The sequence below is a fragment of the Nannobrachium achirus genome, assembly GCF_963921795.1.
Source record: "Nannobrachium achirus genome assembly, chromosome: 14".
In the NCBI taxonomy this organism is placed as follows: domain Eukaryota; kingdom Metazoa; phylum Chordata; class Actinopteri; order Myctophiformes; family Myctophidae; genus Nannobrachium; species Nannobrachium achirus.
In genome coordinates this window covers 16,977,040-17,003,535 of record NC_137821.1, presented here as the reverse complement: position 1 = coordinate 17,003,535, position 26,496 = coordinate 16,977,040, and the positions used below count along the sequence as shown (strand labels likewise).

The window sequence follows — 26,496 nt, the reverse complement described above, 5'->3', positions numbered from 1 at the left end:
TTCCTTTTCTTTTACTGCCAATTCTTCTTACCATGATGCTCCTTTTTAGCCTTTGTGAAAAGTTTGGCAACTGCTGCGGCTTAAACAAATCAGCAGCAAACCGGTATCCTTAAATGCTCCAACATGTTCCATTGTTCTTTATGATTGATGATGATGGTTATGGCAAGTTTTTACTCTTACATTGTGCCAATATCAAACACTGGGTTTGACGTATTATTGTTACAATTCATTGAAGTGAGATTGAAGGGTTATTTAATACTATAGCCTACAAAATTGGGCCAGGTAATTTCTAAAGCCATCACTGAGCTACACAGTATGACGATATCATACAAGCCCAAAGGGTGCCTGAAACCCTATTTCTGTGCTTGTTTTTCTCCTGTTGCTGTTTTGCAAAGTCCTGTCAGATCATAAATGGAAGACATAACATTTTCACATCAGTGCTATTATTAAAGGTCAAAAAATGTAACTACACTGTGAGTCAGATTGATATGAAACCTGCTATACACAAACATCTATCCTCATTCTACAAATGTGCCTCAAGAACTAATTATCTGTCTGCTAAATTTTCTGCCATTTACAATGTTTTGGAAAACATTTGATTGTCGTCTCCTCCTAAACCTGCACCATAGTGCTACCAAATGTTCTGTGTATCACCATTAGACCAAGCTTATCAAAAATGGCATACAGTTACAGTTTGTTGATATCTTATTTACTTGTGAAAATATTGGCCAGTGTAAAAAAGCATGCACATTTGGACAGTTTAGCTTGTCCGAAACATCATCAAACAGGTGGATAATTAAGCTGTTGAAACATGTCTCCCAAATTCTTTTTGAATTATAACAGTAGATGAAAAAGGGCGTCACCCGATGGACTTGACTTTGAACTGCCAACAGTCCTTGTTGCTTCAACCCTGAATCGTGGCTTTGCAGACATATTCTTTGGTTTGTTCTTTGCAAGTGAGAGCTTGTGACAGAATCGCTTTCTCTCACATGAATGAGAATTTCAATCCTGAACAAGTCTGCGTCATAAGTATTTTCAGGATGATACAAACCTCTATAAAATGTTTTCACAGTCCCTTGAGAGCTCATTTGTAAGTAAATGGAGAAGGAACATGCATACTGTGAACACTTGGTGGAAATGTTTTCCGATGAAACTCAAAGAAAAAGATAATTGTCTGCAATATAGTGCACCGTATTTCCTCCATACTTCTGGTGGGCAAAAAAAAATGAAAAGAAAACGGAATGACTGCTGTTAGCACAGAACTCTTTATTTAGAGGGAGACAAAGGCAGGCACTTGCCAATGTTCCTTTGCAAGACATTTGTTTATTTTCACACAACCAGAAGGCACCAGGGCCACACAAGTGGATGCTCGACAAGTGCACAGGAAAGATAATAAACAGAATCATTCTCTGTGCCAGGAATGTTCCCGCTGAAGCACTCCCTTGTGGAGGCAATTGCTTTCCCTAAAGCAGTCACAGACTCCGATACCCATCTAGTTGTTTAAGTGTCCCTTCAGACCATAGTGGAAACTCAAGAGCATGCTTATATCAGCTTGTCCATGCCTGTGAAGCCCATAAGAAAGTCATTATGATAGCATTTGTGTGACTACTACTTGAAAAGATAGAACACAGAGAGAGTACGTACAGTATGAGCCCACTTGTGAAGTTGTACGGCATATATTGGGGCGGCATAGCCCAGGGGTAGAGAAACCGTTATTAGAGCATGAAGGGTTCCCAGTTCGAATCCGGGCTCCCCCTGAGTTAATGTCGAAGGGTCCTTGGGCAAGACTCTGAACCCCACATTGCTCCCAGTGAGCTGGTTGGTGCCTTGCATGGTTTCCTCCGCCACCGGTGTATGAATGTGTGCGTGAATGGGTGAATGTAATGCAAAATCTCTGTAAAGCGCTTTGGATAAAAGCGCTATATAAATGCACCATTTACCATTTATATTCTTCTATTCCATGCAATGTTCTCATTCATCTATCCTTCATTGTACATTACTTACATCACCTACGACGTACATTACTAGCATCATGTATTTATTATTCATCGTACGATGTGTCATGTTGCGAAGATTGCTGATCTGTAAGTTCTCAATGTGTTGTAATTAGTGAGCTTACTATATACTGTATATAGACAGTATATAGACCTTTTCCTAGAGCGCTGCCGTGTAGCTTCGGTGTCAGCGAACAGCCTCATGCACACATACCTGTAGGTACCGTTTGACACCGCAGTTATGGTTGCCGCTCTGAGAAATCGGTCAATACAGCATACGTATAATGACCTGCAGAATTCACTTTATAAACCCAAGATGTATGACTAAATTTCAATGTAGAATCATCATCATCATCATCATCATCATCATCAATGCATTTTTGTAAATTATTTCATTTAAAACATCTGCTTCTTAGAGATCAGCATAACCACAGCGGGCTGTAATCAACACTTCTCCTCTGGATGGGTTTCGGTGGGGTCACCGTCTTCTGCTGATGTTTGTGTGTTTTCCCTTCAACGCAAACGTCTGAAGGGAGGGGGGGAAACAAAGTCTGTGCTGCTGTTCTTCAGTTCAGTGACGGGGCAGAAGGACGTTCCCTACATAAAAGGTTCATCCTCAACAGGCATCAGCCAACATCTGGTGGCCTCCCTCCCTTCTCCCCTCTCCGACTGCCAACCAGGGAACTTTTAAGCAATGCACTGTGGGAAACCGACATCTCGCAGCATCCTCCTATTATGAAATTAATTCCAAGTGCATCATTGCAGTTGGATGGGTGATTTACTTAAGATGGCCCCTCTCTCTCAAACTGAAAGCAGAGCTTCAAGGAAGGCTAATGCAGTATGACGTAGCTGCTGTGTAACAAGCACTAACCACATGCAATGGAATCAAAACCTCATAGCACTGGGATTTAATGAGGGATGAAGAGTTAATAAAAAGATAAAAATGAAAAGATAAATTATTATTTGACACAACATAAATAAAACTGATCACAATTAAGGCCTAATAGAATGTTTTGTAAAGCCTGAGATGGGACTAGACCTAGACTGCAACACTTTACAGTATAGCAACCAGTAAAATATTAAGACAAGATGTAAAACTTAAGCCAATGCAAGGACGTATGTATCAAACTCTAAAACAAGTGTACTGTACATAATCCATTTTTTTGGGAGCCGATAAAATAATTGCCTTTACAGTACATCATTTTGTTAAACGTGATGATCATTTGGGGGAATTATTTCAATTGCCATTATTGCTTTATTTAACAATGACCTTTTTTCAGAGGCCTGCTACCAGTTCTCCTGAGTGTATATTCTGACAAACGACTGTGAGTTATAAAGTTAACATTCTGACTTTATTTTTCCTCTGCATTTTTCTCTTAGGCATCTGTTTCAGTTATACCTGGCATTTTATATAAGAATAATTGACACATGCGCACGCACGCGCGCACACACGCACGCACACGCACACACACACACACACACACACACACACACACACACACACACACCGTTTCAAATGAATCAGTGGTACAGCTCATAAAAGTTACAAATGTTGCCCTTTGGCATTTGTGGTCAAACAGTCATGTTTTCTGTCAGATGGGAACAATGGCGAGTATACATTCACAGTCTGAGCATTGGAGAAATCACTGTGAACTTTGCAACTCTATCCGCAGTGTTGGAGGTCTTCTATTAAGCATTCGCCTGCAAAAACATTGAAAATGTCAGTGTCAAAATCCCATTTGATCTCTTGTTTTAGTAGTCAAAGACATTTTCTGGCTCCTAGAGTTGCTCTTTTCCGAAGCAACTTGTCAAAGCGTTGATTTAACTTTGATGGGAAGGCATCCCGTTGTTCAAACAAAGGATGATCAATGGAGGGATCATTTGTGGGGATGTTCAGTGAAGTGTCTCCAACTCACAAAGTCACTCATGTCTTTAAAGCAAGTGCACTTCCATTGCAACTAAAGTCATAAAGGGACCTTCACAGCTTATCTGGTTATGTAATAAAAAAAAAGAAAATATGCTATTTTTGCAAACCCGTCATTGCAGAGTTAGCAATGGTTCCAGGTAGGGCCTCCTGCAACTCTATAGCTGAACTTAGAGCTGCGTACCTAATTTTAGAACAGCAGTGACATGATAATAATTAGCTGTCATGAATGTGCTGTCATTATGAGCACATTTTCTATTTCAATTTCTTTCTTTTTTTTTTACCTTTTTTTTGTTGTCAATTTGCTCTCTGCTTCTATTTAATCAGGACAATGTAGAGAGACATGAAGCTAAGGACTGTGATTGTATGGGCTCATGTAACACAGAATCGAACCGGGTTCATTGTGATGGCGACAACGCATTATCTGCACGGTTACCGGCGCGTCCCACGTCTTCTTTTGTATTAATGCTCTTCCCGGAACATGTTTATGCTTTCTCTCTCGCCGCTCATTAGCAGTCCTGCACACGCTTCCTGAGGTTTGTGCCCCATCTGACATGGATGGGGCCTTTTGTCTGAGGCCCCGCAGTCTAGATGAAAGGTCCACGGCGTGGTGGCAAACCGCGTTGGAAACAAAAGGATTCTTTCTCCTGGGCTCACACATTGGAGCAATCTCACAGACAGCTGTGCCCCTTGTGGGTGTCCGCCCCTTCATTCTCATTGACTCTTACTTTCTTGCTCTCTTCAGCCTGTCCACCGTGCTTGTTTTACTACTGATTTATGAAAATATGAGAAAGTGGTATGAAGTGGGCCACCAGAGTGGAACCGTACTTTACTGAGCATATGAATCGTTTACGACCAACCCCACAAAGCCCTTGTTTATCCTTTCCTCGGCTGTCCGGATTGATCAGCCCGCTGAGACAACTCACCGTGGTGGCCATTGTAAAAGTAGAGGTCGTCTTTTCCACATTTTCCAAAATGTTTCGAAATTTAGTATAAAATAAGTATATTGGTTAGCTCTGAAGGTATAAAAATCGACCCGCAAGAGTCTTGGGAACAGTTTACCAAACCAATTCTTTCTTGTGGACGCAGTAAAAGCATTATTTTCACCCAATCATGCAGTAAAAAGTGGGTCTTCTTCAGCGTCTACATCTGCAGGATTATCTTGCGATGGTGCTGTCTAACCGCCTTAGAGGACATTCCCACACCGATCAGGGCAGACGACTTTGCAGCGGCTGCAGCCTCAGCCCCATGTTGGGCGGGACTGTGGGTAATGAGGGAAGACTGGGATGTAAATCAAAGTCGTATAATCATGGCATTAACTCTGCGGGTTTAAGAGCAAAGGCAGAGGGCACTCCAATTACAGCCTCCTTCACCGAAGGGTGATGAAAGCCTCCTTAGTTTGGAGGGAGCTTGTTGCACAGACGCGAGACTCTGGAGCGAGACCCCAAAGATCTGAATCGTTGGACAGAATTTGGAACTCGTTTGCTGAGAGAGAAATGGATTTGGGGAGGGAGATTAAAGACGCAATTGAGTTAGTCGTTATTTTTTCTCTGTGAATGTTAATTTCAAGTTGCCCACTTTTCAAAGTCATATTTTCAAGAAGATTTAAAAGAAAATCGCCTATAACGTCCCAAAATAGGGACGCCAGGGTTAAAGTGCTAAGTGACAGGCAAGCAGACGGCTTGTGATCAAGGACACTCTTTTGGTAGCCTTCTGTCAAACACAATTATAATGACTTCTGGGGAAAGAGGCAGACTTGTGTTTATTTACAGAATTCAGCCAGTGGACTGTCAAATGAATTGTTATGCATTGTACGTGAAATGATTTATGTTAAATTACATTTAAAATGGGCAGATCTCTCATGGGATGTCTGCGTGTGCAGGGTTTCTCTCTTTGCACCCCACCCCCCCACCCCCCATCCCAAACCACACTCATCTGGATTCTGCAATGGCTATTAAATACATGAATCATATCCATTATTTCTGTAGGACCCCTTTTGCTCTGCCTTTTGCACCATACACAATATAACCAGCACTGGTGGACCTTTTAGTCATATTTCATCCCTTAAATGGAACCACAAACTAATAGTTGGCTCGTGCACCGCATGACAGAAGTTCACCAGCAGTGCAGTGCTTAATTCAAGTGTCTCATAAACAAGCTGTGCCAGTATGTAAGTATGTGTTGTTGAGTAGATTGTTAAAACAACAAGCTGTACTGTATTTTTAGGCGGCAACTTGACATGTAGTAAGGACACGGCTTGTAATAAAGAGCAACCATCTACCTATAAATTCATAAAATCTCTGTGTGTCTGTCTGTCTGTCTGTCTGTGTCCCGGGCATAACGTGGCGCCATCCGACCGATTTGACCTCGAACTGTGTGTCTCAGATGACCCAGTGGTGTGTGGCGCCAAGTGACAATTTGCTCAGACCAACAGTTAATGAGAACCAAAAAGCCACAGATGTCTGCATCGTTCTGTCCTCCACAAGTCTGTGGAGGACGTTCCGAATATCTGTGTCTGTGGGGGTCTAATAGGCATTGGCTTCCTTCCCTGATTCCACTTCGCCATAATAAGTGGCAGCGTGTACAATGGAATTTCAGTTTAGTACACGAACGGTCACAGCTTGACCATATCTCTGTCTATAACGCCTGACACTGGTTCCCCTGACACATCACTGTGACATCACATGTGACATTACAGTGATGTCAGATCCTCAGAGCAGGGATCTCCATATATGGGCTGCATGGGCTGCATGCCTGCAGTACAGTACATTTACAACAGTACATTGGTCTGTTCGTTTTCGTAAGCTAAGATCACCGTTGCCCCCCATCTTGTTATTACTGTACAAAAGCATTATACAACCTGTTCTGTTGTACTGCTCTGCATGTTTCTTCACCATACTGTCCATGCCAAACAGAAACAAACTTTACAGTATTACCCGTATTGCTTCCAAGATCATTGGACTTCCCACACCCACACTGTCTGATATGAACGATAAGGCCATTACACGCTTAGCACTCTCAATAACAAGTAACACTGACCACCCTCTGCATCGCCACTTCGACCTAATGCCATCTGGGCGGAGATACAGAACCTTGGCGTGGCACAAAGTTCGGTTTAAAAGGAGTTTTGTCCCCTCAGCCATTGCTGCACTTAACAATCTGCTAAACAATCGCCCCCGTTGCCAAGAGTTTTTTTTTCTCCCTCCCCCCCCCCCCCCCCATATATATATATATATTTATTATTATTTTTTTTTAAATATTTTTTTAATATTTTTTATTATAATAATTATTATTGCCAGACCCATGAAATGGGTGGGCCTACATAAGCAAATGTCTGTCGGTCCGGGTTTTCTATATAAAGGGTATATATGATGATGACATGATGATGACATGCCTACAAAAGGTATGATGTCATAAATGATGATGACAGACAGGGGGTCTGGCACAACCAGGTTGACCTGGTCTAGTTATTATTATATATTTGTTTTGCTGTTGCGCAGCCTCCACGACCACCGCTCAGTTCACACGGGTGTGATTTTTTTTTTCTGTGTACAGTGGGGTACTGATGATTTGTCTATGTGATATGTTTGTGTTGTTATTTTGCTATGTGTTGTTTCTTGTTTGAACAGACTGTGAAGACAAATTTCCCTTCGGGGACAATAAAGATTATTACTAAGGCATAAAAGGGATTGTATGTATGATGTCAGACGACAGAATCCATATATGGCCAAGACAGATGGCACAACCTCACCCTTTAGGGCGAGGTTGCTTTTCGCCCTTAGGCATCTTACTGTGTGTAGTGTATGCTCGTATATGTCATCAACACGATGACAGCAGTTCTTGACATCAGGGACTCTTGTAATTCCATAATTAACCGATCGGTCATGTGGTAGAGGGTACCGTACTGGGTAGTCAGGGAACGGATGCAACAGGTACTCTGACAACAAGTAAGGTGTGCATTGCATAAACAGGTAGGGCATGCATTCCCAACTTGCACCGTTCCCATCCTGTATCGTTCTGACTAGGATTGGGTATGGGTAGCAATGGGTATTCTAACAACGGGTACAACAAACTGCATAACCAGAGTTTCCGAGTAGGCCAATGCCCAAAGCACCGGTCTTTATTACAAATCATAGTTTTACCAATTTAAAGGTTTCTTTTTTGTAGCTTGTGACTGTTGTGTTATCTGATGTATTCAAGGCTGAAAGTTAAGACTTGTGTTATTTAGGGTATATGACAGGGGTGCACTTTCAAATTCATGCAGTGTGATTATCACATTACAATACACAAACATTTTCTGTGAGGCTCTTGGTACACAAGACGACAGGAATCAGACAGGAAAAGGGATGAGGATAAATCAGGTCAGAGTCAAGACAGTAGAGTAGGAAAAGAGTGTCACACACTCTGGCTCGATGTGTCATTAACATAGCGTATCACCACAAACCAGCTAAATTAAAAGGAGATACAGTGCAGAACCACTAGCACCCTGGAGCTTGGAAACGGCATTGGGACTCCTTTGCAAAAAGCACACAGCAGGTCACTGGTCATGAATACAAGAAAAGACTTTGCGAGAGCCAGCCCTCAGATTATGGTACTCCTCAAAGTCATCTGGCACATCTGCACATGAAGTGAGACATGTAAATAGTTGTAATGTAATGCAAAAGTACCGTCATGCTAACTGGGTCTTGAAAAGTGCATAGATGTACTTATTTATTTTCTTGTTGCGTGTGTTTACTCTGGCTAGCTCCTCAGAGGCACTGGTTCAAATGGAGGTTGAGAGAGAGGATCTATATCTGCAAATGGCTCATTAAATACCTGTACATCTCACTTGATGAAAACTCATATACCGCGAGGGCAAAAAATGCACGCTCTGATTCCTGCCCAGACCACTTAGCAATGGAGTCTGCAGTCCAACATTGAACATAAATCACCAAAATCCTGCAATAATTTTTCAGGGGTGAACGATTGACTGAAAAGTCGAGCATTATAGCTTTGAATTCACGAAGCTGTTGTCCTCCTCCTCCTCCTGGCAACAATTCCAGTCTCTCAACTTTGACTGGCCAGCCACATAATCATACGTAGATTTATTGAGACACGCCGCAGACATCGGCCCGCACTCTGCACAAAAGCATACTGTAAGTATAGATCAGCACATGGACAGCTGGTCTCGCAGAGAGGCTATACATTCATGACAGCACGATGAGAATTTATCACCTCTGCTGGGCCCAGAGGAAAGCATGGGTTGAGGATACACTATATTGTGGCTGTGCATGTACTGCGCGTTTGGTCTGCCTCGCTAAAAAAACGATTATACAAAGGCGAACCGTGCAGGGATAAACAATCAGAGGGAGCTTGCTGGCACCACAACAAATGAACGAGGCATAAGTGCGGCACAAGCGCGCAAAACGAATGGACTTGTGGAGAGTGTAAATCGAGGACAGCCAAAGACTTAGTCTGTCAGGTACTGAGTGATCCCGACCAATGAGGAAGCTCAGATGTCCCGCGAGTTGAATGGAAAGGAAAGTATCAATCTAATGTGGAAGACATCCTGGTCCTCTCAGACGTGTACTGTAGGTCTGGCGCTCCTCAGAGGGAATCGTGGGATTGTTTGTGTTTAATCAGACTGTTTATGCATGCTGTCAACAGTAAAGATATATGGCCTTGCCAACTTGTTAAAAAAGTGTCAGTAAAAACATCTGGTCATAGTTTTTTGTATTTTTTTTCTCTTTCCAGTCAGGTAATATATCCCGAAGTAGGTATAAACTGTAGTGTTCTCTTTCTCTCTCTCTATGTGTGTGTGTGTGTGTGTGTGTGTGTGTGTGTGTGTGTGTGTGTGTGTGTGTGTGTGTGTGTGTGTGTGTGTGTGTGTGTGTGTGTGTGTGTGTGTGTGTGTGTGTGTGTGTGTGTGTGTGTGTGTGTGTGTACATTATATATATGTAGCCTACACACACACATATAGGCTCTGTCTGGCCCACACCCCCAACTGTTTGCAGACGTGTAGCGAAGAGAGAACCACAGATATTTAACTTGGAAGACGTTCTCGTGTACGTGGGCCTCGTCTATTCGTGACAATCTTCAGGAACTGTCAAAGTGTGACTAGCTGTGGTTGAACAGTGAGACTCAGATGGAGCCAAGGATTTTTTTTCCTTCTTCTTCTCAGTAGCTATAGTATAAGTATACGGTGAATCCTTGTTTCTTCTCTCCCTCTGGAAACACAACTGAGGGAGATGGAGCACTGGCCCAGCGTGCACCATGTGGCTAGTATGAACGGTGCGTGCATCTGAACTTTGTTGACAGCCAGGGAATGCTGCGTGTTTACGTTTGATTGACGGTTTTGCTGACACACTTTCTTCGTCCAGTTCAGAAGGCAGTATTTGCATGATTTCACAGCTGCTTTGCCATGAAATGAAAATGTTCTGGGCCTTGTGAAAGTATTAACCGTGTCCCCCCTCTCTCTCTCTCTCTCTCTCTCTCTCTCTCTCTCTCACTCCATCCTCCTGATACTGTGGCCTGGGAAATCAATTGCTTGTCTTGGATTGCTACGGTTCAGGTACGTTAATTATTAGCACTTCCATCTAATGACCTTTTTCCAGGCGGTGACATCGTTATTCACCACATTCCCGGCCCTTTTCAAAGCTGGGGGGGATGTGTCGATACGCAACAATACGCGGATGTCTTAGCGGATCAAAGAAATTGTACATGACATGAACATGGTGTAGTAACAGACGTTGCGGTTCCACTTTTTGGAAGTGTAGCACTTCATTACCATCAGCGCAACTTAACGGGGAGCTGAAGTGCCGTGCAGTGCACAGCCATTATAGAAATGAATATGCAATGCAAACAAACACTGTAATTCAGATCAAAGGCCACTAAGTCCCCAGCGGAATCACTGAACAAGGCTTTGAAGAGGCAAGTATCGCCCACTTTTATGCTTTTACATTGAAGAGGTTGTTCTTCCTGAGTTCATACAAGACTCTCCAAAGCCTTTATGCATAACCAGCAATTTACACTTCATCTCAAATAGGGATCAAGGGCACTTTTATACAGAACCCGCAATAATAGTGCCTTAAAGAAAATCCGCCATTAATGCCGGCTTCTTTTTTACATAGTACCAAACAAAACCACCCGATTCCAGAACGCCAGCATCCCATGAAAAAGCACACACGCTAGCTTTGTTGGAAAAAGCGAAGCTGGCATAAATGATGGATCTTCTCTGCGCCACTATTGTGACATTTCTTTATAAAAGTGGCTTCTGTTTACATCTTGCAGAGAGAGGGAAAAGAGGGAAGTACTGTGTGTCAGCATGTAGGCTCCGCTCAAAACAAATGCACATTTGCCTGCAAACATTTTCAGCCCACAATATCATGTGGACTCGCATTTAGGCCATAACGTTGGATTGAACTGTTGTGGAGGACGATAATGGGTTGTGACAATAATACTTTAATGCTGATGAGAGAGACTGAGGGATATAAAAAAAAAAAAGTATAATCTTGGGCACTTAACCTCTTAAGCCCCAGGGGGGTCCAGGGGAAAAATCCGCCTAAAATGCATCCCCAAATTGGAACAATTGTGAACACAAAACTACAATGATTGTGGCTACTCTTGACTCACCAAATGTCAGCTAACCCTTGAAAATTCACAAATGCAGTGTAAAACCTCACATTTCTCTTACCAAATTGTCCTGCTATGATCACTTACCTAGGAAAAGATGATTGATAAAGACCTCCGCCTATGGAAATTTTGCCTTTTGAATAGTGAATGAGCCTCAAGACCTCATTGAAAACATATATAGTGAATAGAGAAATTGTTTACCAAGGTGTCATCAATTGATTGGCAAAATTGTATGAATATATTCCAAACTATGTAAACTCTACAGATGTTTTAGTGACAGTAGTGCTGTATTTTTTGTAATGTTAAAGTATAGGGTGAAAAATGATAAAAACGAGTAACAATAAGTAGTAATAATACTGTAATAGGAGTAATTTGTGGATGAAAAGTACAATGGCAGCTGTTTACTATGCTGTAGGCCCACTGTAACAATAATCAACAATGAAATTGTAGTTTTATTTGGTCTATATTGATTTATTGACATTTATTGACAGCTGTTCAGAGGTCAACACCTTTTGCCCCCGCCGGCGGGGGCAATGGGGTTCAAGAGGTTAATTGCCATGTTCTGCCAACCTGCTGAGGCAACCAGCGAACCACACTGACTGGGATAACGTTATTCAGAACATAATCTCATCAATCCTCTTGATATGGTCATTACATCGGGGATAAGCGTAATGCTGTATGATCCCTATTTAAGCCGTTCATTCGCCCACGTTATGCCCTCATATGCAATAAGTATTGCACACTGCACAGCTAGGCTATTGCTCCGGATGTGGAGAGAGAGGGGGGAAAACGCTCACGAACCTTTCATGATGAATAAAGTACATTCGTTCCCTCCAAACTAATGAAAAGTACAAAATATACTGTATAGTTTAGAGTCTGCGTGGCAGACATGCAAAATATAAAAACAACTTGGGTTATTACAAACCACATCTCATGCGAGTTCAGATTCTCTGTTTTGCTCTGATTAGATAGAATCTTCTGAATCTCCCATCTCTCCTTTTCTGTGTCACTCTCATCACCTCAGCCATCTTACCACTGTTTTCCTGTCCGGTGAATCATTTTCTCCCAGCGTAACTCCATGGCCCTCCCATCCATTTCCCCGTGCCATTTTTATGTTATATTTTCGTTCCCCAAATACTGCAGCTCTCTACAGTACCGATTCTGTCTGTCTGTCACTATGTGGAGCGAGGCAGATGGAAAGGGGAGTAGGTACTGTAGAGGTTCCAATCACTTCACTTCCCTTCTGTCTCATCTCTGTGAAAAGATAAGAGATAAATATCAGGTAAGATCTTTGCACGTGCAGTTAATGTGCATTCTGCAATCTCGCGACGTAATCCGGCTAGAAGTGCACTCACAATGGATGCCAGTTCCCCCTTAACTTTTTCGCCGCCGTTGACAGTCCTCACCGTCATTGAAAGGGTTAATACCATGGCGCCGTTGACGGTGAGGACTGTGAATCTTACTGTATATACAGTAAAGATATTATTACTTACTTAATGTCGCTCCGGTCCCGCTCGCATCGGTAATGTCGGCGATTTGTTTACAACGCACGTTGGGCGTGCACGCGAAGTGAAGCTCCTCAATGTTAAGTCAATGGAGAGGCCCATAAAGAAACTTCATTTAAACAAAATAGCCATTTTGAGACATTTTGCAGCAGATCTAAATGTAAACAAGGGCCAAGGCAGGGCGCAGCCATCTTCCCTCTTCTTGTCCCACACTGTCATGTGACTAGATGACGTAATCGTTGCCGTCAAGTGATAATCCAAAAAAACAAAAACAACCCCCTTCCAGCCCTTCAAAATAATAGCGGCGGCCTATGGAGGAAACCACGTGGCACCGAGGCACCAAGCAACCTTCAAATTAAGAGGCAGCAGATGTGTTAAGACATCGAGAGACGTCTTACCTGGTTACCAGGTAAACAGGGTACACTACATATCCCATGCTGCCTAGCGGCCGAGTGCAGTTCCTCATTGAGATCGATTGATCTGGGCTTGATTCACTGCTTTCTTCTTCCTCCTCCGTCTCTCTCCATTGTAAACAACAGCCATGTTAGTCAGACGTGGCTCTGTAGTATCGCTCGTGCTCCACGCTAAAGATCACATGTCCGCCCATCATGCACCGTTCACGGGCCGGTAAGTTACATGGATTTAATATTGGCATCCAATGTGTTTGTAACCATGCAGCAGTGGCAGTGGCCCAGTAGATAGATTGGCCATCCGGGATTCAGAAGTCTGAGATCTATAGTTCGATCCTCGTTTCGTTCAGGTCTTGTGACACTGAACTCCAGTTTGCTTCCCTGTGTGCTCACATGGATCAGTACATTACTGGGTCAAAATGCAAAATAGTAATTTCCCCTCAGGGATCATTACATTATAAATGCTGTTTTTTTTTTTTTTAAAGCCATGTATTTTGATACACCAGCAGTTCATCTTAATTTTTATTTAACATGACATTCCCTGACTAGATATGCCTTGCCCTCACTTGTGGCTCCTCTCTGCATGAGCAACTCTGGCATTGTGCGCTGGTGATTGGTGGTGATAATTGATGCCACCTGTTGGGCTGGGGCACACATTGCATCTCCCTGGGCAGTAAATCAGAGAGAGGAGGAGCAGCAGTGAGGGAACCCTATAACAGGCCCCTCTGGCCCCGGCTGGGCATGGCATGCTGCTGGCATCAAGTGTTACTCTTGGCACTCACTGACTCATGCATTCGCTGGTGAGGCTAGAGGTGGAATGGTTGGTGCAACAAGGCCAAGGTTACAACAACCCATGTTTCTCTGTTGAGAGAGGGATGGATTCAAAATGAATATTTTTTTTTGTGTCATTTGTAAATAAAAACTCAAAAGTTGTGATAGGAAGATAGGAATTGATTCTATTGATATTTATATGGGGCCTTTGTTGATAGTCCACAAGTGACGAGAGACAGGAAACAGGAATATGGATAATGGGTAAACAACAACATTCGAAATAGATCTATATAGTATTTGTGTATACATTATAAATCCATATTATCCAAAATATCCCATTTGGCAAATAATCCTTCAATGCTTGAGAAGGTTCCTGTCCAGCGTCGCCAGCGCAATCCCTCGTATCCTTATTTTGTTGCAAATTGCTGCTTTGCTCTCAAGTTGAGGAACGCTGTAAATGGACACTGCGTTTGTCACTTTAAAGACGGGGTGGGGGGCGTCAGGGTCAGAGGGTACGGGCACATGAAAGCCTGTGCACAGCGGGACGTGATCAGGGGTGTGGGCGACGGGGTCAAGTGTCAACTCTCTCGGATAGCCTTGGCGGGCGCACCGAGCCATCGGCTCCCGGGGCTTTGAAACGGGAGGCGCCTCTGCCACCGCTGACATGCTGGACCCGCTCTCGGCATGCCTCAGCCTCCCATCAACACGCAGTTGTCGTGTCAGGTGCTCCTGTAGTACAGGTTATTTTTAAGATGACGAGAGAAGGCGAGATGTGGTGTGTATTGTGTGTGTGTGTGTGTGTGTGTGTGTGTGTGTGTGTGTGTGTGTGTGTGTGTGTGTGTGTGTGTGTGTGTGTGTGTGTGCGCATGCGTGTCTTTAGCGTCCACACATGTGTAATGTTATTTCTCTTAACACCAACAACATGTTCAACCAAGGGAAAGGTTACTGTATAAGCCTTACTCTATAAGCCTTACACAGGCGTACTATAACTTAAACTGTAAGGTATAGTACAGTACAGTATGTCTTGGAAATGGGACGATAAGGCTCGACAAACCTGAGATGTAGACGGCATTGTGCTGTATATCAGCATAGAGATTTGAGTATTTTAATTCATGCCATGACTTTCATGTGCAACAGTGTTCCATAATGCAGTATATTGCTATGATTTCGTCTAAATCAAATGATGCAAATAATTGTAATTGTAACTGTAATTAAATAGCTCTATATTCTGATAGTGATCATGGGTTGACCAGCCTTTTCTAAGCACTGAACCACTTCTGTTTCAAAGGTCAGCTGAAGTACCCAGTACCACTATGATAAATGTAGGTATAACTAGGAATAAATGTTTTATTTGATTTTATTTAACCTCTAATTAACCCGGTAAAAAGAAGTTATGAACAAGCCTCTTGAGGGAGATGGGAAAGGGGGCTAAACAACAATACGTACTGTAGTATTGAACAATAACAACTCTCAGTCTCACTTTAGTCTTATGCTGCCTCGTTCAAACCTGAAGCTATTGCTTTGTTTCTAGTCGCTTCAATCGCTTCACTTTGGTCACGCTGGTCAGCGTTGGAAAACATTTTTGTCAGGTCAGAATCAAGGCGAAACACCTGGAAAAAGAGTCCCAAAACCAAACTCTGTGTCTCCTGACAACATCAACGCTGATTGGCTGTCAGGACGCGATGGGTAGTGCATTCACGAATAGTGATTTTTGAAGCGGTGAAAGCCGCTTCCAATGAGTGGCTTTGTGTGTCCCACGTCCATATATGGTCATTTCAGTCCAGAATGAACAGGTGTGTCCCATGTCCATATATAGTCATTTCAGTCCAGAATGAACAGGTTTTATCAAAAACAAAATGTCTGTCACCTCATGTCCATATATGGTCATTTCAGTCCAGAATGAACAGGTTTTATCTGTCCCGTACGTCCAGAATATCAGTCCAGAATGAATAGGTTTTTTCAAAAACAAAATATGTGTCCCATGTCCATATATGGCCATTTCTGTTCAGAATGAACAGGTTTTATCTGTCCCGTACGTCCAGAATATGTGTGTAGTGTCCCTCCCGGTCTGATGATTGGATACTTTGAGGATTGGTCAAGCTTCACATGATAATTCGGCCCTCAGGTTTTATCTGTCCCGTACATGCAATAGTTCTCACCTACTGCATCCACAACTAATGCTACTATGAAAACCTTATTCAAATAACAATTCAGGATAGGGTATTAGTTTGAGTTTATCTGTCCCGTGCCTGTCCCATGCCTATCCAATCCAAAATAAAGAATTGAACATTGGTCAAGCTTCACATGACAATTTGGCTCTCCAGACAATTCTATACTAAGATTCACCGCTTCACTTCGAACCGAGGTTTGATTTTTTTGTATTCGAATTCGAATACCTCGACAGGAAATATATATGTATATTTTCATCCAGTAAAAACTAGCAATTTTATACAGTATAGTGACAGTTGCATTAGCTGGCTCTTCCTCCATCATGACATCGAGTTTATCGGCTGGCCGCTGTTTTTCCCACTGCAGTTCCAGGAGACGAAACGTGACGCATGACATCAGTATAGAGCATTAACAAATCCATCCACCAGGGGCATTGACAACTCATTCTTATGACTTCCTATCTAGCCAAGCTGTATAAACCATGGAGAAATAATATTCTTAAAAAAAAAGAGAGAAAAAAATATTAAAAAATAACCAAATATTGGACTTCGGTGAACAACGTCGAATAGTGACTTTGATATTCGGTGAATGCCCTAGTGATGGGTGGAGTGGGGTACTCCAGATATGGGCATAAAAGGCACAAGGGCAGACATATACAGAGTAACCATATATGGGCATAAGGGACACAAACAGACAGACAGAATGTACAGAGATCTCCATTCAGGCATAAAAGGAAAAAAGACAGCAACGGGTACTATTACAATGGGTACAGCAGGTACTTGAAACTAGAACACTAAAATTGAAGATGATAAATGGCTATCATTTCCTCATTGGCTGAAATTGGCAACCCACCTGTAAATGTATTGTATGTTTATTAAAGAGCTGGAGAGACAGGCGAGACCCCTGTTACTGACAAACACTCAATATCAATGATTGTTTTCACAATATAGAGCTATAACTACCCCTTCCCCTTCAAAAGGGACACATAGTAATAATCCAGCCTGTACTGTATTGCATATGAATTAGTCATCCAAAGTCTCCCAGAGAAAGACAATTAACCTTTAACTCCATCAATGTTTCATTGCTGTCCTCATCCATGCTCACTCACGTGACTCAGCCCCTTGCTGCTAATACGGCTGAGCTGCGAGGCAGCTAGCATAAATAAGAAACATGAATGTGGTCTTCATTAATATTCTCTCCATTCTATTGCTGTATAGATGCTTTCTGCACTTGGAGGGGGGCAAAAGCCCCATAGCCATTTTATTTTCATGGAATATCTGTCTGTCTGTCTGTCTGTCTGTCTGTCTGTCTGTCTGTCTGTCTGTCTGTCTGTCTGTCTGTCTGTCTGTCTGTCTGTCTGTCTGTCACTGAGAGAGAGAGAGAGAGAGAGAGAGAGAGAGAGAGAGAGAGAGAGAGAGAGAGAGAGAAATACTGTAAATCCTCCAAATCAAGATACTAAATCCCCATCTTCCCATCTTTTTGGAGCTGTGTGAAGCACAGGCTCCCTATACGTGGCCGTGTGGGTCTGTCTGTCTGTCTGTCTGTGTGTGTGTATGTAGCCTGAACTTCCTAAACTTCGGCACGCCACTAGTCCCACAGTTTTGCCACCACACACTCGCGCCATATGTCAAATCGACCGGCTTACTCGGGAATCGTGGGCTATTACTTTTCTAAGAGAAAGGTTCTATAGTTTAATTGATATTAATTTATTAGTGAATTAATTTTCCCCATTGACTTATAATGGGAATTGCAAAAACTCACATTCAATTATTTGTCTCTCGCAAACCATAGGGGCTAGAGTTTCAAGACTTGGAGAGGAGGTTCATAATGATTTCAAGGATTAAATAAAAAATAATTGTGTCATTTGGCCGCATGGTGGCGCCATAACACCCCACTTTACGTTTTGGCCTGTAACTCTTGAACCGTAGGTCGGAAAATTAAAAATATTTTTTCCCTGGATTCCTTGGGTCATGACGCATCTCCCCATATAGGCCACGCCCATTTGCGCCATGATAGATTTTCCGCCATCTTGAATTTTCTCCAAAACACACTTTTTGCTCCTTTTCCTACATATTTTCTTCAAATGTCACAAAAATCGGTACACATGATCCACACACACACACACACACACACACACACGCACACACACACACACACACACACACACACACACACAGCTCCACTTCACACGGGTGTGATTTTTATCTTCCTCCTTCCATTTCTTGTTATACATCAAGTATTATTATCATTGTTATATGTGTGTTATATATTGTCTTGCGGAAAATGCCACACCTGCTTGTACCTGTATGACCTGTATGGCTAAAACCCTCTTTATTAATCATGATCTTGACTCTTGAGAATGCTATTAAATATCTTCAGGAGTCCTTTCACTCGTGCACTGTGTGAATTAATTCACACGGAGGGATGTGGTCGACCAGGTCGGCTGCCGGTTTTAATGAAAAACATAGTGAAAGACCCAACTCTGTCACATGGGGAAGTGTCAGCGTCAGGGCCAAGTCAGCAGGACCGGAGCTTGCCTTGCACTGAGCGAAGGGAGTTGACTTCCCCCAGCTCTGCATTTCTCTGCGCTATCTCAGCTCACCTCGCATGCCCTGCCCTGCCCTGCCCTGCCCTCCGGCCTGTAGAAGTTTTAGCCATGCCTCGGGAGCATGATAAAATACATTTTCAGACACCTTGATGAGTACTACTGCAGAAATGTGTTTGAAAGTTCCATTACTTGGATGTATAGAGTTATAATAACCACTGTAAAAGCTCTTCTTTCTGCCACATGCTTGCTGGGTTTTATACTGCACTTGCTCCATCCCCAAGAGGAAACAATACATTTGCACTCTTATTTTAGTCACTGGAAGTTGCAAGGAGGTCTGGTGCTTTGCGATATTAATAATGTGTTCTACAACATGGCATCAAAGGGTCTTCTAGTGTCACTTGAGGAAGAGAAACTGGTAAAGAATGACTTTTGTGATGTGTTAGCTCCTGTGCAGCTTGCCAAGCCTCATCTTCTTGTTGACTTTGCACACCGCAAAAGCCATTCCACTTAATTCTACAAGCTGGAGTAATACAGAGAATTAGAAATGGAGATGTCTGACTGTGCTTGCATGTGATTTAGCCGGGGTCTGGTTCCGTTCGTCGCTTGGACGGCTAACGAATGTCAGTGCGAGGCTGGCGCCCGTCCCTGGGAAAAGGGAAACAACAGCATGGAGAGTGTCTGCGTACTGTGGAAGGGTCCTGATTAGTGATCAATAGTATTAGCCTCTAAAGATCCGGAATGTTCATTTTCAAGTTGTTTTCCATATGCAGTGCTTAGGTTTTGGAGGGGGCTTGGTGGAAATTGAATTTAATGGAGTATTGTTTGCCAAAGCTACAGACTGTGTGGTTTACTTGATAATACATTCAGGCATACGCACGCACATACACGTGGCCGTAGCTTAGTGGTAGAGATGCCGTCTGGTATTCAAATGGCCACCCGTTCGCCTCCTGGCCTCTAAAGTGTCCCTGCAGCAAGACACTTAACTGCTCAATCTGATCAGCCATCCACTGGGCAAAACTCAGACTGAATATCCCACACAGGATTTACAGTCTAAAGGTCTGCAAATCAAAACACAGACAGACAGACAGACAGACAGACAGACAGACAGACAGACAGACAGACAGACAGACAGACACATGGCAGATTTAGCTACCGTAGTATACATTTCACAACGGTTTCAAATGAAAAAGGCCCCAAGCTACCTGGGGGCCCTTCTGCAGGAAGATGTTTTTCTTTCCCCAAACAATGGTCTGTTTGAGTAAAGCACAGTAGATCATGGTTTGCTTTACAGCGTGTCATACCTGTATAGCAATCCTTGTCAGATTGTGTTGTAGAGATAGGCTGATCTGTGCAGAACCAGGGCTGCAGCTGTCAATTATCTTCTTCGCGATTATTCTATTGATTACATTTTGCGATTAATTGAATAATTGAGAATAAAATGTAGTTTTAATATCAACCCTTAATATCAATGAATCAACACAAAATGTGCAGGCTGAGACGGTGCCTATCTGCACGGGGGCGTCATTTGCGGTCACAGGGGATGGTAAACTGCAACGGTAGTTTAAAACTGGGCTACAAATCCCTAAATTCGCCCCTGCGTTTGCTCGCACACACACGGAAGCGTGCCCGCACACACGCACGCACACACACACACACACAGCTGATGATCAGGCAGACAACATTGGATAACTCTGAGATGGGGCTTGTGGGAAGCGGGAGCTTATATAAAGCTCCAATACAAACTGCCAGCATCGAGCCGGAGCACATTAATGAAGCTGTCACCTCATGTTGCCAGAGCACCCTTTTTCCCCCCATGATCTCTTAATTGGATCCTGAGATGGGTGACTGCCGGCCGGGTATAGGCATAGGCAGCCCCAGCCACGCTAGTCATAGCCCGTCCCCAGGGGCGTCACAAGGGAGGGAGGGGGGGGGAAGTGGGACTGAGTTACTAGGGCCCAAGGTGGAAGGGCCTGGAATTATTTTATACTTTAGCTATTGAAAAATAGCAGATATATAGCTCACAGCGTGGCACCGAGTGCCGCGCTGCGAGCTTGTAGATCTGCTATTTTTGAAAAGCTGTGAAAACTTGTGCAAATCTTTGAATATATGTATTTTTTAAGCGAACATTTGTAACTAAAATGTTGCTTCTGGGAGGGGTCCCTGGAACTAAATATTTTGAGATGGGGGTCCCTGGCCAAATACATATCATTTTGGGGTTCCTTCACATGAAAAAGTTTGAGCACCACTGACATAGGAACACAGGTATTTCAAAAAACCTTAGGAGGATTTGAAATATTCAAAGACTTGCACAAATTTTCAAGATTTTTCAAAAATAGCAATAATGAATTGCATTTTTATAGCGCTTTTCCAAGTGCTCAAAGCGCTTTACAATGGTTCATTCATTCATACAAAAATAGCAGATCTACAAGCTCGCAGTGCGGCACTCGGTGCCGCGCTGTGAGCTTGTATATCTGCTATTTTTCAATAGTTAAAGCACAAAATAATTGTGCGGGGGCCCGCAGTGAATCCTTGTACCCAGGGCCCAGAATTTGCTACGACACCCCTGCCGTCCCCTCCCTGCGCATGACGCGGCACCGCCATGGAGCCCGAGGCGCCTCTTGTCCCACCCGATTAGACCACCGCTGACAGCAAGGCACAGCTGACGGCTCGGCAGAGGAGGAACCGGGGCGGGCTGTCTCCCCCGCTCTGTTTCTGGGAGAACACAGAGTCTTATTGGGAGAGGTGGCAGCAGCCAGACACACTGGTGCAGCTGGCTGAGAGTCTCGGCTCATCAGTTCACACCCCTCTCTCTCTCTCTCTGTCACCTCAAAGCGACGTCACCTCCCCGTGACGCGTCGATGACACACAGTGTCTCACCATACTTCTTTGGAGAACTTGGGATGTTGCGACGATGAGTAACTTTTTTTCCTCCCCCCCCACTGCTTTTGAGATGTTGACTCCCCTCTCTAGAGTCATGATTGTCTGTGGCAGTGGTGTAAAGTAACTGCATTTACTTAAGTACTGTACTTTTTTGTTTTTGTTTTAAGATTTGTTTTTGGGCTTTTATGCCTTTATTTTATAGGACAGTAGACTGACAGGAAATGGGGGGAGAGATGGGGAGCGACACGCGGCAAAGGTCGTCCGGTACGGGAATCGAACCGGCGACGCCACCAGGCATCCATCCATGCCTAATAGGCCTGTGACAAATTGTCAAAAAGTGCTTTAGTTTTTGAGATACCCCTACCGGAGGTAGAACCAAACACAAGATAGTTTTTCCTCATCTCTAAGGCCTCCCATACATGAAATGGATTCTTGTATAAAAATATTTTTTTGCAAAAGTGGTGAAATTGATATATAAAGTTAAACACCCCAAACAAAAAATAAGGCCTGGCCGTCTGGGGGTTGAGGCATATAACCTCCTGTAGATTCACAATGGAGGCTCTGAGAGGTTTAAAACTTGCCATACGTGAGGCCAGGACATCCCTCTACATCCTAGAGAAGACCAAATGTCAATATCTGAATTGAAATGGGAGATATAGGCATTTGAACACATAACTACAATGGGCGGAAATGTAAATCTATGTAGAACACTTTCTTTACTTTCTAGTGACTCTGACATGGATTGCCATATCAACACACATGATGGCTAGTTGGAAAGGTGTGGCTCTACTGAATTCAATAGTACCAATTGTGTAAACATAGCTTGTATACTCATGGAGTTATATCACTAAATGTATATGGTGTCCCAAATGAGTGGTAAACAAAACTGTCAGTACAATGTCACACTGATTAATTTTATTTTCAATTCACTTATCAAGGGTTGACATTTTGTCCCTGAAATGTATGAAATGCCCCAAATTGTTAAATTGTATGCAACTTCAACTATAAGGCAGAGAAACGTGTAGGCCTACAGTAGAAATACTAACAATTATTTAGCAAACCTGGCTGAGGGAAACCAAGCTCCATCCATTTGAAGCTGCACATATTCTCTCTGTATCTTATTGCCGACATGGGCTTCTTCATAAACAGGTCAATCATTGCAAACATTTTGGAAAGTGAAAAAAGAAGGTCCTAGCCAAATCAAAGAATGACCTAGATTACATTTTCATTAGTGTAATGGAGCCTTTCCAATGGCCTACATTGACATTGTATTTTGCAGCACTTTGGTCGACCCTTGTGTTTTTTAAATGTGCTCTAGAAATAAAATTGACTTGACTTGACTTAACTTGGCTTGACATTAGCAGTACCCTGACTCTGTTTAACCAGGATGGAACAGAGCCTTAAGTGCTATCAATAATATGGTTACTGTACATAGAGCATGTATTTCTAAAAAGCAGACTGCAGAAGGCCTTCAATGCATATACTTAACGTTGTTCAACAGAGAGATGATGATGTTCACAAAACCCTGTCTGCATATACAGATGATATACTTTCTTTCAAAATTAAGTGTATCTTATAATGTTTCATGTACCATTGAGAAAACTATTCCACTAAGAACAACAATAGTGAGAAACAAGTTGCAAATGCTGATGAGTATGCTGTACATTCACCAGTCACAAGAAGACTGGGCAGGGTTTATACAATATTGTTTAACATACAGAAGATAGCTTCATTTGTGGGAAGGCCAGTACAATACCAGAACATTGACAGCCATTATGACTGGTATAGGTAAGAGAATGTTGGCAAAGATAATTCTCTATATAAATTAAAGTGATGACAATAAACTAAGAGTTATGGTGACATACTGAAGACACTGAGGTCTGAGGAAATTCCAACACATTAAATAAAGTCCTGGAAAAGCTCATACAGCATTACAATTTGTAGAATGACACAGAAAGTCCAACGTGTGCACTTGGGATATGCAATGAAAGAATCTGCACATCTCCAAGAAAAGACAGAAGAGACGGAAAACTGTGGTAAATGGTGCATTTGTATAGCACCTTTATCCAAGGTGCTTTACATAGATTGACAGGCAAGTCAAAATCTTTCTGATATTCTGCAGATATATTGAGAACAGGCATGGACCAGTGTCTTCTGTATGTCATCATATCCCTTAGTTTCAATTCACTTCAATTTCTTTAGAGAAAAAAGGTTTTGTCAATGACTTCAATGAACCTAGAAGCTTTGCCATAGAATACTGATCTGCCGTTGTTTTGACATCACATTGTTGACTCAATGACCAAGACAGCCTGTTCTGGCAACCATACAGTATATGGAGATCCCTGATGTCATCAATATTAAGCCCATATTTGGCAATGCCCATATATGGATGCTCCATATGGCCAAGACAGAATTAATTTGCAAATCAAGACTGCTGACTATATCACCTAGATATCCATATCGACACTGACCTCATCAAACCCTGGATAGCCAATAGCCATACATGGAGAGACGACTGGATCATCACTTAGATCTCCATGTATGGAGCTCACCTCTACATCTGATCCCAGATGATGCCAGATATCTGGGAATACCCACACAATAAAATCCCTTACATGCCCATCAATATTAAGCCCATATCTGGGAATGCCCATTGGACACGAGTCACACTTGCAAATTAATTCCATCCTTGTCCCTTTTATGCCCATATATGGAGATTCCTGTCCCTGATGTCATCAATATTAAGCGCATATCTGGGAATGCCCATATCTGGCAATGCCAGATATGGCAATGACAGTATATGGACACTCCATATTATGGCCAAGACAGAAATCATTTGCAAATCAAGACCCAACACCTGGATCTCCTTATACAGTAAGAAGATCACGACACTGACCTCATCAAACTCTAGATATCCATATGGAGATGACTGGAGTATCAACTAGATCTCCATATATGGAGCTGGTCAATACCTCTACATCTGACATTACTGACTCCATGGATATAGCTGACTTGTACTGACATCACAGTGATGACTTGACCAGCTCAGCAGAAGGGTATGCCAAAGCAGCTATGTACATGCGCCCATGTGCACGCACCCATATGCTCACTTCTCACCCTTAGGGCATCTTACTGTTTGTATTTTCATCATCTGAAGGCCTTCTGCTATGGGCTTTCTGACATTATGGATCTAGTTTCTTTCCTTTTTCCAAATGAAAAAAAAAAGTGATACGATTTGGAATGTGTGTAGATCACTCTTCATTCTGGTCAAATTAAACTTTATTAGCTAGGTCACCCTTCAGCTTTTCAACAGATTTGGTGAGGTCCTTCTCATCTTTTCACATTCCAAAATATTTGCAATGATTTACTTTTTTACAGTTTATGAAAAAGCCCACATAGGCAATAATATTCAGATAGAACAGAAGGAGACAAATGTTGCAGTATAACTCGACTCTAACCAAATAAGTTAAATGATATAAACACTTCAGAATTGAATGACTTGCCTTAATGAAGATAATCTTGAGCATCAAATGGATGGAGCTTGGTTTCCTTCAGCCAGGTTTGCTAAATAGTTTGAGTACTGTAGAACTCCCTGCACTATTGTTGCATAAAATATCAAATTTTCTCAACTTTGGGACATTTGATACATTTCCTTGAACTTCTACTCAAGGTAATTTGTAAAAATTTTCCATCCTTGATAAGTGAATTGAAAATAAAACTAATCAGTGTGATATTGTACATTGTATATGGACAATTTCATTTACCCCTCATTTGGGACATCATATACGTTTAGTGATATAACTCCATGAGTATACAAGCTACCTTTACACAAGTTGTATTGTTGAATTCAGTAAAGCCACACCTTTCCAAATAGCCATCATGTGTTGATATGGCAATCCATGTCAGAGTCACTAGAAAGTAAAGAAAGTGTTCTACATAGATTTACATTTCCGCCTATTGTAGGTATGTGTTCAAATGACTATATCTTCCATTTCAATTCAGATATTGACATTTGGTCTCTTCTAGGATGTAGAGGGATGTCCTGGCTTCAAGTATGGCAAGTTTTAAACCTCCCAGAGCTTCCATTGTGAATCTACAGGAGTTTATATGCCTCAACCCCCAGACGGACAGGCCTTATTTTTAGTTTGGGGTGTTTAACTTTATATATCAATGTCACCACTTTAGCAAAAAAATATTTTTATACAAGAATCCATTTCATGTATGGGAGGGCTTAGAGATGAGGAAAAACTATGTTGTGTCTGGTTCTACCTCCGGTAGGGGTATCTCAATTTTCTGGACCCAGAGTCACAGGCCTATAAGTGATATGCGCCTGGACCAGTAGGCCACCGGGCGCTAAAATACTGTACTTAAGTATAACTTTGAGGTAATTGTACTTTACTTGAGTATTTCCAATTTCCAGTACTTTTACTTTCACTCCACTAAATCTCGGATCCAAATATTGTACTTTTATTCCACTACATTTATTTGAAAACTTGAATCACTGGGGCGCCCGCTGGCCTACTGGTCCAGGCGCATATACCACTTAGGCATTGCCACATAGGCATGGATGCCTGACGGCGTCGCCAGTTCGATTCCCGATCCGATTCCCGATCCGGACGACCTTTGCCGCGTGTCGCTCCCCATCTCTCCCCCATCTCCTGTCTGTCTACTGTCCTATCAATAA

The 26,496-nt window shown here is 42.6% G+C and overlaps 1 protein-coding gene across 1 annotated transcript in view; it reads left to right on the top strand.

Annotated features, from left to right (window-relative positions):
- Positions 1-26,496, top strand: part of col25a1 (collagen type XXV alpha 1 chain) — a gene marked incomplete at both ends in the record, with an annotated part of 237,583 nt that overhangs the window by 53,783 nt on the left and 157,304 nt on the right. The window lies entirely within an intron of this gene.